Raw genomic sequence first — 18367 nt, 5'->3', positions numbered from 1 at the left:
AACATCCTTTTGGAAACTTCCTTTATCTCAAGCCACTGCGCTCACCAACCCCCCCCCCCCAACATAAAAGTATATAACTAATCCTTCTTCATAATCCCTGTGCAACTCTTCCCACAGGCCCTGTCCCAGGGTTCACTAAAAACACCTGTTTGCACCAAAAACATGTCAAGAATTCTTTCTTGACCCTTCCCCCAGCCCACGTCACCTCACCGGACCCAGCCACAAAAACATATCGTCCAGACCTGCCCTGTATTTTCCATCTCTATTCCTTTGCTCACGGGGTGTCTCTCACCCCAAATATCCGTCCCCATCTCTCAGTTCCAGTTATTGAGATCCTACATTTCCTTCACCAGTAACTCATTTACTATGGCCCCTTGGGAGCACATGCTAGTAGGAAACCTCAGATAGTTCCACCACCTCTGTATACCTCAGTTTCCTCTTCTGCAAAATAGGGGTGATTCTGAATGTAAAGTTTGCGTGAGCTGATACACAGCAGAGAGCACAGCGCCTCACTGTGCTGAGTGTTGACTTTCTGTTATTCTCCACCTGTCCCTCATTTCCCGCTAGAGATGGGTAGAGTGTGGCTGGGAATTTAGCAGTTGTCTTAAATGTGAAATGCTTTGAAAACAGACATCTATGCATCGACGTTACTTTTATTCCTCCCTTTTGTCTGTAACTCAGCGGTCTTGAACTTCCAACGTTATTAAGAATTACTACTCAGGGTTGTCAACACACAACAATGTCTGCTCTATTCACAGGCATTGAAGGATAATTGCGACCATATGTGATTTTTGTTTTATGCATGGACTCTATGTAGAATTTAATGGTGACGCTGCTTTTGTGGCTTTGGTTTTAACTACTAAATCCTTTCTCCCGGGGTCATCGATGAAGACCTGGGTGGGAAGTGGCCATCGAAATGTCTGCACGAGGCAAGGTTGAGTTGCTCCTAGTGTTCTCACACTGCCTTGACTTTCAAAGGTGGTCCACAGCTTTGAAATGCTCCAAGGATGACCTTTAAAGGGTGCCTTTCTGGCTCAATCACTAGCTATTTAGCAACTGTTATTTCATTCAACCGGCCTGTAAGCCATTCACTATTGTGGGGAAATGTAAATGAGGGGCTCTGAGCCCACCAGGGGCAATATCTAGTCAAGTGGGTGTCACCCAGGCACGAAAGCCCCAGAAAAGCAAGTGGCCAACTTGAGACAAAGGAGAACCTATTGTTGTGCCTGGATGATGATGGGGAAAAAATTGGCCTGGAAGGAACTTTGGTATACAGAGTCGGAAGGGGGCCAGGGGAGGCGAGCCCCATCCTTAGAAAAGAAAGTGGAGGTGAACAGCGTCCACACACTCTTGTTTACTACATTTTGTGAGATATCAGAAAGTCCGGCCCAATGAAGCATAAAAACTTGTAAGAGTCCAGCATCCGTGTTACTTCTTCGTGTTTGCGACCTGCTTTCCCGCGGGCTGTACTCCTGTTGGCAGCTAGTCCTGTGGACCTGTCTAAGGGGTGCCAGGAGAGAGAGCTGGGATGGCTGCCTCTCTCCTCACCAGGCTCGGTGGAGAAGAAAGGGCCCTGGGGTACCCAACAGGGAAAGGCAACCACTCAAAGGTCTCTTCTGAAATCCGGGCAGCGGCTGTCAACCAGCAGGGAGTGCTTAACTAGCAGGGGCTGAACGGCCCCAGGGGTCTGTCTATCATAGGGTGTTGCCTACAGAAGGCACACTTTAATTATCTATTGCTATGTAACAAACTACCCCAAACTTAGCAGCTTGAAACAAAAGCGCTTTATTATTTCTCTTGGTTCTGCCATTTGGGCTGTGTTTGGCTTGAGTCATTTGCTCCACATGGCATTGGCTCAGACACTCATTAGGCTGTGTTCAGCTGGCCGTTTTTGGCTGTGCTGGAAGGTCCTAGAAGGCTTTGTTCAGATGTCTGGCACTAAGGGGCTCCCCCACATGACCGCTCTCTCTCTCTCTCTCTCTCTCTCTCTGTCCCATTCCGTAGTCAAGTTCAGCTTCTTTATAGGATAGTGGTGGCTTCCAAGAGCAAACGTAAAATGGATATATGTTCAGATACTTCACGTATGTCATTTCAACCTGTTATCAACCAAAAATGATGGAGGAGATATTTTACGTTGTCTTTAAAATTTTTGTGCTGGGGCGCCTGGGTGGCGCAGTGGGTTAAGCGTCCGACTTCAGCCAGGTCACGATCTCGCGGTCCGTGAGTTCGAGCCCCGCGTCGGGCTCTGGGCTGATGGCTCAGAGCCTGGAGCCTGTTTCCGATTCTGTGTCTCCCTCTCTCTCTGCCCCTCCCCCGTTCATGCTCTGTCTCTCTCTGTCCCAAAAAATAAATAAATGTTGAAAAAAAAAAATTAAAAAATAAATAAATAAATAAATTTTTGTGCTGAATTTCAAAAGTCTGGTGTGGCTTTTACACCTACAGCACTTCGCAATTTGAACTAGCCACATTTTATTTTGATTATTTTTTTTAATGTTTATTTATTTTGGGGAGACAGAGGACAGAGCATGAGTGGGGAGGGGCAGAGAGAGAGAGAGGGAGACACAGAATCCGAAGCAGGCTCCAGGCTCTGAGCTGTCGGCACAGATCCCAATGCGGGACTCAAACCTGTGAACTGCGAGATCATGACCTGAGCCGGAGTTGGTTGCTCAACTGACTGAGCCACCAGGCGCCCCTGGACTAGCCACATTTTAAATGCTTAAGAGCAACATGTGACTAGTGGCTACCATCCTGGGAAGTGAAGAGCTAGACAATCTCTTAATTTTCCTTATCTCTGAAGTAAGGATGATAAAGTAGAACAGGCAAGGACTGTATGTATTTTAGTGCTATTGTGAGATAGCTGAGAAAGAATGAGAAATGAGAAATACATTAAGTACTCAGCAAGTACCTTGCATGCGATAAGAGCTTATTAGCTGTTTGTCTTAGTCCATTGGGGCTGTTGTAACAAAGTACCTTAGACCGGGTGGCTTATAGACAACAGAAATTGATTCCTCGGGGTCTGGAGGCAGGAAGTCCAAGATTGAGGGGCTGGCAGATTCTGTGTCTGGTGAGGGTCCGCTTTCCTGTTCAATGACAGTGGTCTTTTTGTAGTGTCCTCAACGTGGTGGAAGGGGATGAGGTGGCTCTCGGGGGGCCTTTTTCATGTGGGTGCTAATCGCATTCACAAGCCCCTCCCCACCATGACCTAATCATCTTCCAAAGGGACCACATCTGATTCTTTGGGGATTAGGTTCAACATATGAACCCTGGGGGACACGAACATTTGGTGTGATGTCAGTCCCGTTTCACTGTTTATGGGTGTCTCTCATTGCCAGCAACGGAGATGCTCTCAAGCTTGCTCATAGAAGTTTACAGGTTCCTGAGTTGGGGAGAATTTCTCATTTGCTTTTACCTGGTGCTCTTAACCACGTGTCTCATTTTTCTGTTCTTCACATTTTCTCAAAATTTGTTTGTCTCTGCTTATCTGCTCTCCTTTCTTCTCCCTCCTCACCGGCATTCTTTGCCTACTCATGGTTCATCAAAGCTCCCCTAGCCTCTCTTACCATGATATGACCTTCTGATAAACTATGGCTGACTGGTAACTGGTTTGGGTTCTGCATGTTTCCCAATTCAGATTCCCAGAAGAAGTAATCTGATTGGCCTGGTTCATCTTTTCATGCCAGTTCACGTCCTATGTCACCTGAAAATTGGCTGCCTGGGGTTCAGGCGCCCATCCTTGGTCTAATCAGCTGTGGCCAGGGATGCACCTTCTTATGGCACTTCATGTGGTCACCTGGAAATCAGGGGATGTGGGTGGGGTAGTTTTCCTTGGGGGGGGGGTGTGGGCAGATGGGCGCTGATTGATATCACAACGCACTGTTTCTGTCACTGGGATTTCCCAGTTGAGCTCATCAGTCTGAAGTCACCTGACAGAAGAAAGGTTTCTTCCCTTTACTTGCTACTGTCCTTGACTTTGGGAGAGCTTTGCCTGAGAGCAATGCATATTATTAGAGTCTGCAAGGCACCCTGCTTTCTGAGGAAATCTGGCTAGGTGCAAAGCAGGGCTCAACCTTCCAGGGGAGCAGGATGTAGTCTTCCTTTTGTAGTTCCTGAGGAACACATTCTTGGTCCCATACGCTTTTACTGCTCCAAGTGTTTACTTTGCCAACATCCCCACAAATCACTGTTTTTCTCAGTGGAACCTGTCAGTGACCCTCCTGCATTAGAGCCCGTTGGGAATGCTCGGCTCAACCACGGACCTATGGATGAGAAGTCCGGGGAATGTGCTGAGGAATTCCCATATTTATTTAGCTCCACGGGGAAGTCCAGTTCACAGAACCTCATCCATTTCAGTGTGTGCTGCATCACTCCCTACATTTCAATAAAGTCCCTTAACACGCTTGATTCGTGGAACCTAGAATTTTTTCTACAACTTTCCAGGGAGTCTAAGGTCCATCCAAGTAGCCTCAGAAGCATGTATAACAAACAGGAAGGTCCTGGCCACCATCCATTCTGGCCCAAACCCCCAGATTCAATTGGACAGCACCTAAACTTTGCCCCTGACTTGACATTTCCCATGAGACAGCAAAGGGATTTTACCTGGCAGCTCTTGTGTAATAAATCAGCAGAAATCTCAAGGCACCACCCTGGATAGAGGCCCTCCTGGCTGGTTGCCGGAGTCATAGTCAATGGGATAAGCTCAAAGAAGCCCCAGGCGGGTAGAAAGCAGTGCATTTGGGGCTGCCTCTCTGCAGAATCACAATGAAGCCAGTGTTTGCATTAGAGCCAGACAATGACTCTGATTCAAAGCACAGGATGCCAAGACTGAAGGGTGCTCTGGGTAAGGGGAGGACCTGGGCCCCTTTCTTGGCTCAGTCTGCCTGGAAAGGATTCCACTTTTGTTTTTAATCCTATGTCTTTTTTTTTTTTTTTTTTTCGTATCTTTAGGAGCTCAAATAAATGGCCATCCGTTTCTTCCAGGGTAATCGCATGTTTTCATATTTGACCCAAGAATTTGGACACTGTGTACCCCCGGCCAGTTCTTGCTATATATGAGCAAGAGACCTGCATTCTCCAGATTCTGGAGAAAGTGAAGTCATCTCCTTAACGATGGCTCAGAATTGACTTTTCAGCCTCTCTCCGCAGCCAACACTGGGCTCTTTGGCAAGACAGCACTGCAGCCAGCCTATCAGAGTTCCATTTCTGGTCACTGCAGATACTTTAATTTCTACCCTAGGACAGAAACCACCATTTGATGGTGGACATTTAATGGATTAGGTGGTGCTTCAGAGAGAGCTTTTCCCCTAAGTATCCATCTTTCATGGTGTCCAGAAAGCCTTCAAAGTAGGTCAAGTGCACAAAAATGTACAAATATGGTGCCTGCTTATTCATTGAACTGAAAACCTACTATCCTCTCTTTCCAGCCTGGAACTGGGTGAGTTATATTTAAGTCTCCAGCCTCGCCCTGAATATAGCTCACTCTAAAAGGATAACCAAAGAGGGAAAAATAACACAGACCTATGAAAATCAATGTAACATAAGAGGAGGAAAATGGCCCAATATTCTAGAGTAAGATATAGAATTTTCCCCTTTCGATGTAGGTCTTTTTGGGTATGGAATAAAAACATTTTTAGAAGCAACTTGCCTTGTGTTTTCAGTAACTGTTACTGAATTCTTGTACTAAATAGGAACAAGACTTCTTGAAAGCAGAGTCAGCCAAATTAGAAAAGACTCCATGGAATTGAAAATACAGTACAGATTGGCATCCATTTTGGGTACAGAAGAGTAATAAATATGGCGCTGCAAAAAAAAAAAAAGTGTATTAATGAGAGGATACACTGAAGAAATTATACTAGAAGACAGAAGAAATATAAATATAAAAAACTAAAATGGGTAATTATAAATCGTCTAGTTAAAATGACTGGAAACGGGGAAACGTAGCTCGAGGAAGAATGCTTGATTCCTCATTCCATATAAAGAGGAGTGAAATGTTAATGTTCACTTTTTTTATTTTTTTTTATGTTATTTATTTTTGAGAGAGAGAGAGAGAGAGAGAGAGAGAGAGAGACAGGGCATGAGCGGGGGAGGGGTAGAGAGAGAGGGAGACACAGAATTGGAAGCAGGCTCCAGGCTCTGAGCTGTCAGCACAGAGCCCGAGGCGGGGCTCGAACTCACGGACCGTGAGATGGTGACCTGAGCCGAAGTCGGGGGCTCAACCGACTGAGCCACCCAGGCGCCCCATGTTAATGTTCACTTTTTAATAAACAATACAAGTTCTCTTCTGGTGTCTCTTAACAACTTGCTGCATTCTGCGTGGCTCCAGAGAAGCCAGGAAGAGCTACAGTCCCTAGAATCGCCTTCTCCATATGGATTAGAGTTTGCCCAGGAGAGACATTCTCGAGAAGATTGGTTCGTTGTTCTCCTGAGGCGGCTGTGACCGCAAAAGTGTGCCGTCCTGTAACTTCACAGTGGCCTCACACCTTCTGGCTCAGATCTAGGTGGGGGATCCACCGACCTACGCAGCCCCGTTCTTCCAAAGTTGTGTGGCCCTGGCAGTAAACTTCTATTCCTGAAATACCTAGACAATCATTTTCTGACCAAGAGCTGGCTGCTACATTTGAATTAAGAATTACTTCCTAATTAGTCACCACCGAGAGAATTTAAAGCAGGAAGTCTAGTTTCCAAATGACTGCAGAAATTAAAGCAAACAAATTACTATCCCTATAGTGAAGGACAAAATAGAAAACAAAATGTAAGGCATGAGGCAAGATGACAGAAGTAACACGCCACATAATGGTTATGTCAACACTTTTAAGACCCATTTAAAATAGGCAAAGGCTCACGTTGGAGTAAAAACAGCAAAGCAATCCAGGGACTGCTCACCCAAGATGTCGTAAAATGATACTGAAAGGTTGAAAAGGATGGGGTGGGGATCCGTCAGGCAAGTGCAAACAAAAGGAAAACAAGAGAGGATTTAAGGGAGTGAAGATTAAACAGAAGAACTAGAATTTTTAAAATGTTTACACAAGTCGTTCGCAAATGCATTCTCATTGTAAAAAGTTCAACAGTACAGAATTCAACAGAGGTAAGGTGCTGCAAACATTTGGTCTTCTATCACCTGTTATTCATCATCTATTTATCTATCTGTCTGTGCTGTACTGGCTCTGATATGCATCTAATTTTATTTTATTTTATTAAAGATTTTATTTGTAAGTAATCGCTACATCCTCTGCAGGGCTCGAACTCACAACCCTGAGATCAAGAGTTGTAGGCTCCATCGACTGAACCAGCCAGATGCATCTATTTTTTAAAGTATCTGCATATCTAAGGAAAAAAAAAACCCAGTACCAGTTAAATTATGACATGCCAGAAATTGTGAGATGCTTTCTAATTTCACACAGTAAAAAAATATCTAATTGTTATAATAGATTTATTCTAACATTTATTTTTGTATAAGAATGGACTTGTTTATATAATTTCTCTCTCTCTCTGCATGTATATATATTTTGTGATTTTCTTTCTCCTCCTGAGGATATAACTTGGAGATTTTTCTACTTTAGGTCATAATTATCTACCCCATAAAAATGCCACATAGTAGTTCATAATTTATACCATCATTTACTAATTTTTCTGCTCAATATTAAATGAATATTTAGGTTCTTTCCTCCCCCCCCCCCGACAATGCTACAGTGACACCCTTCATACATTCCTATGGAGCATCTGTGTGGACATCTTTCTAGAAAAGTTGGTATAGATATACTCTTTCAAGTACAAGCACCTTTAAACTTCAGTAGATGTAGCAGATTGTCCTTCAACAAGACCATATGAATTTTTATTCCCATCAATACTTGCGTCTTCATCAAAATGGGTATTATCATTACTTAAATTTTTGTCAGTTCAGTAAGCAGTTTTCTTGTTGACTCTCTTGGCAGGCAGAGAGGTCAATCACCTTATCATGTTTATTATCCATCGTATTTCTTCTGCGAAGTGACTTTTATATCCTTTGCTCATTTTTCTATTGGAGTTTTTCTTTTAACTTTTCCTATGACTTGTGGCTCTCCTTAGGATTATGGGTAATAGCCCATTGATCTGTTATGTAACTTGCAATTATTTTCTCCCCTTCTGCTGCTATTTTCACTTTGTTATGATGAAGTTAGCCGTATATATTTTTAAATATAATCAATTATGTCAATCTTCCTTTCACAGATTGTAGGGTTTGTGTTCTGATTAAAAATTACTTCTTAATTCCTAATTATTTAAAGTATTTTCCCATGTATCCTCATAAGGAGATATATTATTTAACTTAAGATGTCTAGAAATAGGGTGGATTTAGGCCTGGTACGAACATTGGCCCAATGAGGTTATCCTGAACTTGACTTCTTGGCATCCCATCTTTGGTTCTGCCTCCATTTTAGGTTGCCAGAAAGATTGGTAGAGCAGATATATATTTCATGTGCAGAGTTCATAGAAAATCCAAAGCACCAAAAACGACTGTATTTTCCTGTTTCTCTTCCTTAGAAACATGAAAAAAATTTTCCCAAAGCTCCAAAACACTTCCCCTCATGTCCTGGCCCAATTACTGCCCAAGGAAATAGGATTGCCATGATTGCCTTAAACTCATTCTTTGGGGTGAATAGATCAAATACAATGATCACTGCCAATACTTCGTTAAAATTTTAATGCCAAACTCTTTACCTAAAGTTAATTTGTGTATGGTGCTAGGGAAGGATCTAACCAGATCATATTTGCTTAATAAATATCTAATTATTTTAATACCATGTATCGGGTATGCCATTGTCTTGTCATTGATTGAAATGCTACTTTTAATACACAAGCACATACAGGCACATACATACATAGGCACAGATGTGTGGGGATCTCTGGACTCTCTTTGCTTCTAGGTCACCATATGTCTATTTCTACACCAAAGTCACCAAATCCATGGTGTTTTGCGATGTGGGAAAATAGCCCCATTCACATTGTTTTGTCTTTGTTTTGATTTTCCAAAATTTTTGTCATTTTCACATAATTTCTTGAGGCATTACTGAATCAGCTTGTAGGGTAAAAGAATAATCTGTAATTTTGAATAGGATTCCATTAAGTATCTATTACTTTGGAAGAACCTCCCAATCCAAGGATATTTGGGTCATTTTTTACACCTCAGAAGGATTCCTTCTTCATATTAAGCCATGCATATTTATATTAGGTGTATCGGTCTGTTTGGGCTGCCATAACTAAATACTATAGACTAGTGGCTGAAACAAAAGAATTATTCCCACAATTCTGGAGGCTGCTAAGTCTGTAATCAAGGTGCTGGCCAATTCAGTTCCCAGTAAGGCCTGTCTTCCTGGTTTGCAGATGGCTGCCTTTTTGCTGGGTCTTCATTTGGCAGAGAGAGAGGGGGGGCAGGGGGAGGAGAGAGAGAGAGAGAGAGAGAGAGAGAGAGAGAGAGAGAGAGAGATCAATCCTCCCTTTTTATAAGGCCACAGTCCTGTTAGATTAGGGCCCCATCCTTATGACTCATTTAAACTTAATTACCTACTGAAGACCCTATTTCCAGATACAGTCACATGGGGAGTTAGGGCTTCCACATATGAATTAGTCCGTAGCATTTGAAGCTATCGTGAACACAGAAAAAATTTGCAGAGCAGATTCAAGACGAGGCTTGGGGAAGAGTAAAACTTGATCTCTGCCCTACCCTGTACTCAATCAAGATTTCATTATGGAGGCGTCTGGGTAGCTCAGTTGGTTAAGTGTCCGGCTTTGGCTCAGGTCATGATCTCGTGGTTTGTGAGTTTGAGCCCTACGTTGGGCTCTGTGCTGACAGCTCAGAGCCTGGAGTCTGCTTCGGATTCTGTGTCTCCCTCCCTCTCTGCCCCTCCTTTGCTCACATTCTGTCTCTCTGTCTCTCTCTCTAAAATAAACATTAAAAAAAACATATTTCATTAAAATTACCTTCCAAAATGGCTATACCAATATACATTTCCACCAATGGACTTCCTGTTTTCCCACATCCTTGACATTTATTTATAAACTCTGCCACATAAATGAGTGAAAACATAACTTGTTTATGTTTGCTTTGCCTTAATGGACTAGCGAAGGTGAGCATCTTTCATGTGTTACCTCTCCGTTCATTTTCTCTCTCTCTCTCTCTCTGTGAGCTACTTGTCTCTATCTTTAACCATTTCTCTATTGGGCTGCTGTCTTTTCCTTATTATTAATTTGTAGCCTTCTTTATATGCTTAGAATACAGATTCTTTGTAAGTTGTATATATGTAAGTATTTCTCCCATCTGTGGCTTATCTTTTCATATTTCAAAAGGGATGTCTTTTGATGTACCAAAATTTTGGATTTTAATGTAACCATATTTATAACTTCATGATACGTTTTGTCAAGAAATTCTTCCCCACCCCAAGGACATGAAGACATCTCATGTGTTTAAATAGGTTTAAAGTTTTGCGTTTTACATTTGGGTCTTTAATCCTTCTGGAAATTACTTTGGATAGAGGGTGAAGTAGGAATCTAATTTCATTTGTTTACATTTAGGAATCCAATTGTCCCAACACCATTTATTCACTATCATGTCCTTTTTGCACTGCTGTATCCCCTCTATTGTTTTATACTAGACTCCATCCGCTTGCATTTTCGTGTCCGTGCTTTATACCCTATTCTTTCAACCTACTGGTCTTTTCCTTCATCTAAAGGCATCTCGCCCCATACCAGGGAGGGTTGTGCATGCACACACTTGTATGTGTGTGTGTGTGTGTGTGTGTGTGTGTGTGTGCATGTGTATGTTTGACGGAGAAGGGTGGGGTTTGATCCTGAGGTAGAGTTTCAGGTCTGAAAGGTTTTCTTGGCTACCAGAAGCCTGCCCCTTTTAAAGATTTATGATATGGACCACATGTTGCAAGAACTGTCACTCCAGTGCTGTAAAAACCTTGGTTTACAACATCCAGATTTCTTGGAAGAAACTGATATAAGCAAATAAAACTCATTCTTTTGGGGTTTTGTACTCAGAAATATAATCACAGTTACCTTGCAATGGCCGAGCAAGGCAAGTTTGAGGGTAACTGATGACATCCTCTCCATTCTGTGACGTGTGTTTATGGGTGGTTAAACTGGGTATGATTTCCCCTCTCCTTTCAGCTTGTCTGTATTTTCTGAATTTTTTATAGTGTGCGTATGTTGCTTTCAGATATGTACCTGTTAGGAGTGAGTTCAAGTACAAGGACGGAAGACGTGACTAACAGTGGCTTAACTAAGTAAAGGAGTCACCGTGACTAACAGTGGCTTAACTAAGTAAAGGAGTCACCGGGGAGAGAGCGCAGGGCTGAGCCAGACCCCCAGTGCTGTCAGAACTCTCACTGTCACAAGATGGCTGCTCTGCCCCTCCAGGCTTCATGCTTATATGAACGAAAGGAAGAAAACAATGAAAGAGGAAATGGCAACACCTTTGTTTGGAAAACAGAAGAAGCTTTTCCAGAAATCCATTGTGGTAGTCCACTAATGCCTCATTGGCCATGACTACCCTAAGTGCAAGGAGCCTGAAAGGTGAGAATTTTTGTAAGGGTACATTGTTGCATGGAATATTCTAAAGCATGGTTTGGCAAAGGATGGCCCCTGGGCCAAATCTGGCCTGGTGACTGTTTTTGTAAACAAAATCCTATTAGAACACAGCTACACCCATTCGTTTATATAGTGTGTATAGCTACTTTTGCTACAACAGCAGAATTGAGTAAGTGTAACAGATCATATGGCCACAAAGCTGGAAGTATTTGCTACCGGGCCCTCTGCAAAGAAAGTTTGTGGAACCCCAGTCTAAGGGAGAAAAGGAAGGGGGCAGATATTTGGAAGCAGCTGGTAAGAAAAAAATCCAACATTAGGGCGACAGCCAGTAACCCTCGAGAAGCGACCCGTGCCCAGAGGAGGGCAAATTGTTTTTAAATTTTGTTTTTAACGTTTATTTACTATTAAAGACAGAGAGAGTCAGAGCGTGAGCAGGGGAGGGGCACAGGGAGAGGGAGACACAGAATCCGAAGCAGGCTCCAGGCTCTGATCTGTCAGCACAAAGCCCAACGCGGGGGCTCCAACTCACAAACCGCGAGATCATGACTTGAGCTGATGTCAGACGTTTAACAGACTGAGCCACCCAGGTACCCTGAGGGTGAATTGTTTTAACGAACACATCCCACCAAGAAAAGGACAGATGTTCAAAAAACAAAAACCAAAGTTAGAGAGGAGCTTACTGGAGCAAATATATTTCTGTATCATGTCCAGGCCCTGCTAGGTACCAATCCTGAAATGCAATGGTTTAGTCCTCCAACGTTGGTATTTTTTCATCAATTTCTACTCATTAAGACAGAGGAGAAATCTCAGATTTCAGAAGTCCTTCTTTAGGTTCGTGTGGAGGAAAGCAGTAAGGTGAGAAGGCTGTGTGAAATGATTTTCGTTCTCTCTCCTCACCCTGCAACGAAAGGGAAGCTAACTCTGACGTGGGAGTCATGAGGAGAGGAGAGTGTTCTCACCATGTCTGAAAGAGTGTGGTGGTAGCCAATGAGATCACAGGATCCTGAAGAATGTGTGCCCTTAGCGGCCACAGGTGTCTTAGCTGAGGTCTCTTATAACAGTTTCATGTACAAGGAAATCGTTTGACACTCTTGATTATTCTGTGAAAGATCAGCCCAAGTAACCTGGCAAACAAATGTGCTGAAAAGCCTTGATCCTAGATAAGAAAAGGAAGTTCATCTCGAGATACAGATAACACAAAATTCTCATGACGTCCCTGATTAAGCTTGACTCAGTGAGGAGAATGGAGTAGTCCATTTCCAGACCACCATGCCTCAGCTTTTCTCTGTGGTGACCATCTGTCTGCAGTGACCATCAGGGCAGCTCTTCACAATTTACATCCCAGATGTCTGATGTAGCGTTTTTAAGACCGAAGCCAACCATCAGCCCATGGCTTATGAGGAACCCACCTTCCTCACGGCTGCCAAAGGGATCCATTCTCAAATTTAAATCTGATGAGGGCTGGCCGAAAAAAGTGCTGCTCCAGCTGAGTTGTGGAGGGCCGGGGGGTGCTCAGCTAGAGGAAACAGGAGAAGGAGTTTACTGGGAGGAGGAAGCGGCATTTGTCAACGCACCGAGGCATGACACAACGTACGTGTCCGGCCAACTGCAAGGAGCTTTGTCAAGGAGCAGCACAGGGTGGGAGGAGCAGAGGGAGGCGGGAGAGGCTGTTCTGGGCCAGATCAGGAAGAGTCCTGTGAACTGAACCCAAGACTCAGACCTCGTCGTAAAGCTGAAGAGAACCGTCGCAAAAGTTTGCGAGCAGCACAGCAACATGGTGATATTTGAACTTAAGAAAGATCGCGCGGGTTGCAGAGTGGACCATGGCATGCTAAGGCTGAGAACCTTTTATGATAATAATCTGGAGCAGAACAGGGGCGCCTGGGTGGCTCAGTCGGTTGAGCGGCCGACTTCAGCTCAGGTCATGATCTCGCGGTCTGTGAGTTCGAGCCCTGCGTCGGGCTCTGTGCTGACAGCTCAGAGCCTGGAGCCTGTTTCAGATTCTGTGTCTCTCTCTCTCTGACCCTCCCCCATTCGTGCTCTGTCTCTGTCTCAAAAATAAATAAACATTAAAAAAATTTTTTTAAATAATCTGGAGAAGAACAGTTGGGTGGCGGATGGGGAGGAGCACCTGAGTGGAGCGATTTTTAGGAAGTAGCAGCTACAGGAATTGGTGTCCCTTTGGATAGCAGAGCTGAGGAAGGCTCCCTGAAGGAGGCTGGCTTGGGTCACTAGGTAGGAAGTGGTGCCTTTCATCAAGATGGAGCAGGTGCATGCAGAAAGATGGCTGATTTTGGTAGGACTGTGCCATCAGCCTTCTCAAGCTCTCGGAATGGGGTGGGACTTGTATTATCCCCTGCAAAATAATGAGCAGCTTTTTATCAAATGCCAAATCCATTATCACCTAGTATCCATGATTGCTGTTGGGAAGTTCTAGGCTGGACTGATTTTCATTCCTTTGTCTAGGACTGTTTTGTTTCTCCAGAAGTTTTTACAGTGTCTCAGGTGTGGGGTTTTTGGTGTTCATCTTGTTCATGAGCTCACAGAGCCTTTCTGTCCTAAGTCTCATGACTGCCTTTTACTGTAGAAAATGTTATTGTACTGTTTCCAGGAATTAATATTAATTCTCTAGCGTTATAAAGAGTTGGAATAAAAAAAACTTTAAAACGTCTCCTTGGCAATTTTTTTTATATCGATTACATGTTTGAGATCATATTTTAGATAGGTTGTATGACATAAAATACATTATTAAAATTAATTTGACCTGATTTCTCTTACTTCTTGATGTAGCTATTAGAAAATTTAAAATAAGGGGCGCCTGGGTGGCTCAGTCGGTTAAGCGGCCGACTTCGGCTCAGGTCACGATCTCGCAGTCCGTGAGTTCAAGCCCCGCGTCAGGCTCTGTGCTGACAGCTCAGAGCCTGGAGCCTGTTTCAGATTCTGTGTCTCCCTCTCTCTCTGACCCTCCCCCGTTCATGCTCTGTCTCTCTCTGTCTCAAAAATAAATAAACGTTAAAAAAAATTAAAAAAAAAAAAAAAGAAATTTAAAATAAGATGTGACTTACAGTATATATATCTACTGGGCAATACTGTTCTTTTTTTTTTTAATTTTTTTTAATGTTTATTTTTGAGACAGAGAGAGACAGAGCATGACCAGGGGAGGGTCAGAGAGAGGGGGGACACAGAATCCAAAGCAGGCTCCAGGCTCTGAGCTGTCAGCACAGAGGCCGACACGGGACTCGAACTCACAGACTATGAGATCATGACCTGAGCTGAAGTCGGACGCTTAACCTACTGAGCCACCCGGGCACCCCTGGGCAATACTGTTCTTGATAAAAATTACAAGATGGGAAAGGTATGCTTTCCAACAGTGTGATGAGACAGGATGTTTTTATGGTTTAACATTACCTGCAAATCAGCATGTAGAATTGTAATGGGCAAACTGACATCATGGGCCTCCTGATGAGATATACTGAAAAGAGCACAGCATCACTCAGGAAGTATTCCTACCCCAAATATATGGCCCCAACCTAATCAGGAGGAACACCAGACAAACCCAAACCAAGGGACAGTGTAGCCTGTACTCTCCAAATCTATCAACGTCATAAAAGACAAAGAAAGAAACTATACACACACTGGAGTATTTAGAGGGTAAGAATCACAGTGTCTACAACTACTCTCAAACAGTTCGGCACAATTTTGTAGGTTATTTATAGAGAAAGCAAAGGGGAGTCATCGAACTCTTTTGGCATCTTTTCCATAAATTGAGAAATTTTGAGAGTCGAGTGTTAAATGTTTCTTTAAGGACAATTTTTTTAAAAAGCTTCTGATAGGCAGCACCGCGGAAAGTGCCAGAAAGTTCTCATTCTTAGATCCAGGCAAGAGGGGCTCTCGCACTGGGCTTTGCACTTCAGACATCCGCATCCTGTCCCTTCTCAACAGGCCAAGGAGACTGCAGGGCCACAGGGCTGCGTCCACCCAGAGCCCACCAACCCCATTCTAGAGCCTCCAAGCACCCAGAACCTTACAATTCCCTGCCCTCTGACCCTGAATCCACTTCTAGATGTGCATGTGCCTGTTGCCTGGATCCATCTTCCTGAGAGTGGACCACACGGAAGGGGTGCACACCGTAAGGCCTGAGGGACAGAGGTTTGCAGGGAGCATTGCATGAAGCTTGGACATGCAGGCCAGGGTGTCTACATGCATTCAAGGGACACCCCTTGTGGTTCAGGGTGGAACAGGGGATTGGTGGGGGAGAGAAGTCAGCCTTCTGCAGCCTGGGAGCCAGAGGCCTGCCCCCCTACACCACCTGTTCGGCGTAGAGCTCCAAGGAGTCTGAGAAGTCTTTGTGAAGGTCTGTTTAAGTCTGACAATACAACCCATTTTATATATAGTTGCCAGCCTGATGTATCACTTTAAAGTATTTAGCCATATGGTATGTGGACCTGAATTCAAGTTCTTTCCCAGGCCCTGCAATGTTACGCATGTGACCAGGGATGGGAAGCCTAGAGAAGCCTGCCTGTACAGATTTGGCACTGCCTCTCCTCTTGGTCCTCATTAAAGGCTTGGGGTGGGGCGGGGGCAGAAGCGGCTCCCTAAACAATGGAAAGACCAGACCCTACAATAATATGAGCAGGGTATGGGAAGATTGGCAAGAATCTGAACTGAGATCACTCAGAAGGCCCTTGAGCAGTAAGCCCTAAGAGAAAACACTTTTCAGGAAACTTCTCACACGTAAGGACAGGTCCCAGTGAGAACAAAGCACTTTCACCGTGGTGAGGATCTGATGGCCAGACCCCAAAATGGTGCAGATTATCTGGAAAAACTCTTGAGGGGGACCTCCAGTCCTTCAAGCCTTCCCTAATATCCTGAAGGGGGCTAGGGGTGGCACTAGTCTCGGGATCCCAGCCTGGGCTGTGCCAAGCAGCCTCCTTGGAGACTTAGCAGTGCTGGCCCTCAGGGAAGCCTCAGAGGCAGCCCTGGGGTGCTGGAGGTTCTGACCAGTTCCTTCCTGGTGGTGACGCCCAGGGGCAGGGCTACCTTCAGGAAGGCTCACAACGCCCTGGAGCTGACATTTCTCCCTCTTCACTTGGGGCCGCTCCTTATTACCCAGGTCTTAGCTCCAAAGTCATCCTCTCAGAGGCCGTCCCTGACCACCCAGCCAAGGCCACAGCTTGCAGCCTTACCCCCAGGCTTGTTTACATTCCCACACTCCTTCACCATCTTCATGGCACTTCAGACTCCTGAGTATCTCGTGTATTTATTTGTTCTCTTGCTTATTGTCAGACTTTCCTCTGGACCAGAACTTTTTGAGAGCAGAGAATTTTACTTGTCTCACCCTATCACTACAGCCTAGTCATACCTGACAAAGAGCAGACATTTGCAATAAACATTTGTTATAAAACACAAAAGAAAGAAAAATTTCTCTAAAGTTTCTCTCTGTAGAAGCATAAACAACAAACCTCACAGAGTCATGAAACATAAGCCCCAAACAGTAGCTGACAGCAAGCCAAAAATTAATACGAAATATTTTTTATGCTGAAAAGTCAATGTATAGGTTTTCTATTGCTGTATTAACGAATTACAGAAACTTAGCGGCTTAAAGCAACCTAGATTTATGACCTCAGTTTCCACGAGTCAGGAGTGTGGTATATATATATTTTTTTAATGTTATTTATTTTTGAGAGAGACAGAATTCAAGTGGGGGAAGGCAGGAGAGAGGGAGACACAGAATCTGAAGGCAGCTAAAAAAAAGAAAATTTATCATAATATATTATATATTATAAATATATTTACATATACAAATACCACAAATATACATATATATCAGAAATACATATATATCAGAAAAATACATATCAACACATGCATTTGCATGTAATTTGTGTAAAACAATATTTAAATAAAATTGACTGGCTAGGAGAATGTAGGATGGCTCCCTGTGGTGTACCTACTCTTTGCCCACCACTGCATATCCACTTTGAAAAGCCCAGATAGAAGGGGTCCATCACAGGGATGCTCTGAGCATCACATGAGGCAAAGCGTGAGAGAGAAAGGAGACCAGCCTATAGCAGGTGCTCCATCTACTTTTGCTGAAGTTGAACCAGTAGCCTGAGCCTCCATCATTTGAGAGTGCCTAGACTGAGGCAGCTAGTGACAGGCAGCTGGGGCATGGCACGGACTGGGGGAGGGAGCTTCGGTTACTGCAAGGGGAAGGGAAGCCAACTAAACTTCTGACTTGGAGTCAGACAGACATGAACTTTAACCCTGTCTCTCCCATTTGCCAGCTCTGCATCCTTGGGTATTTAATTTGAGTTTGGGCTCCTCCATCTTAAAATGGAACACTTAGATGTACTTGATAAGTTTGTTATCGCAAATAAATAATGGTTGAGAGAGTTTTCGGCCCAGGGCTCAGATTAAAGTAGGTACTCTATAAATGCTTATGGGATTCCAAATCTGGAATTTTCCCCACTGAGTGTAGCCTTTGGGTTAGAGCGTTATGTCTCCATGGGGCTTATATCACAAGGCCAATAGATTTCTAGAAGGGTAAGACCTTACCTTGGCTCTGTGGCACCTGCTGGACAAAGAGAAACACTTTGGTCCTGAGCAGTCAGCACTGGTGAGACGAAGGTGGTCCTGGCAGAGAGCTGGTGGCAGAGGAGCTGGCCCCTGGAGCAGAGAAGCCTGGGGACAGCAGGGGCATGTAAGAAAGTCTAGATCAAGTGTGGCCACTCCTGGGGCTCAAGTCTTAGTGGGCAAATCCAGCAGTGCCTGTGAACCCAGAAGCAGTGGGAATATCAACACA

This window comes from Lynx canadensis, chromosome D1 (genome assembly GCF_007474595.2).
Source record: "Lynx canadensis isolate LIC74 chromosome D1, mLynCan4.pri.v2, whole genome shotgun sequence".
Lineage (NCBI taxonomy): Eukaryota > Metazoa > Chordata > Mammalia > Carnivora > Felidae > Lynx > Lynx canadensis.
This window is presented reverse-complemented; position numbering follows the sequence as displayed.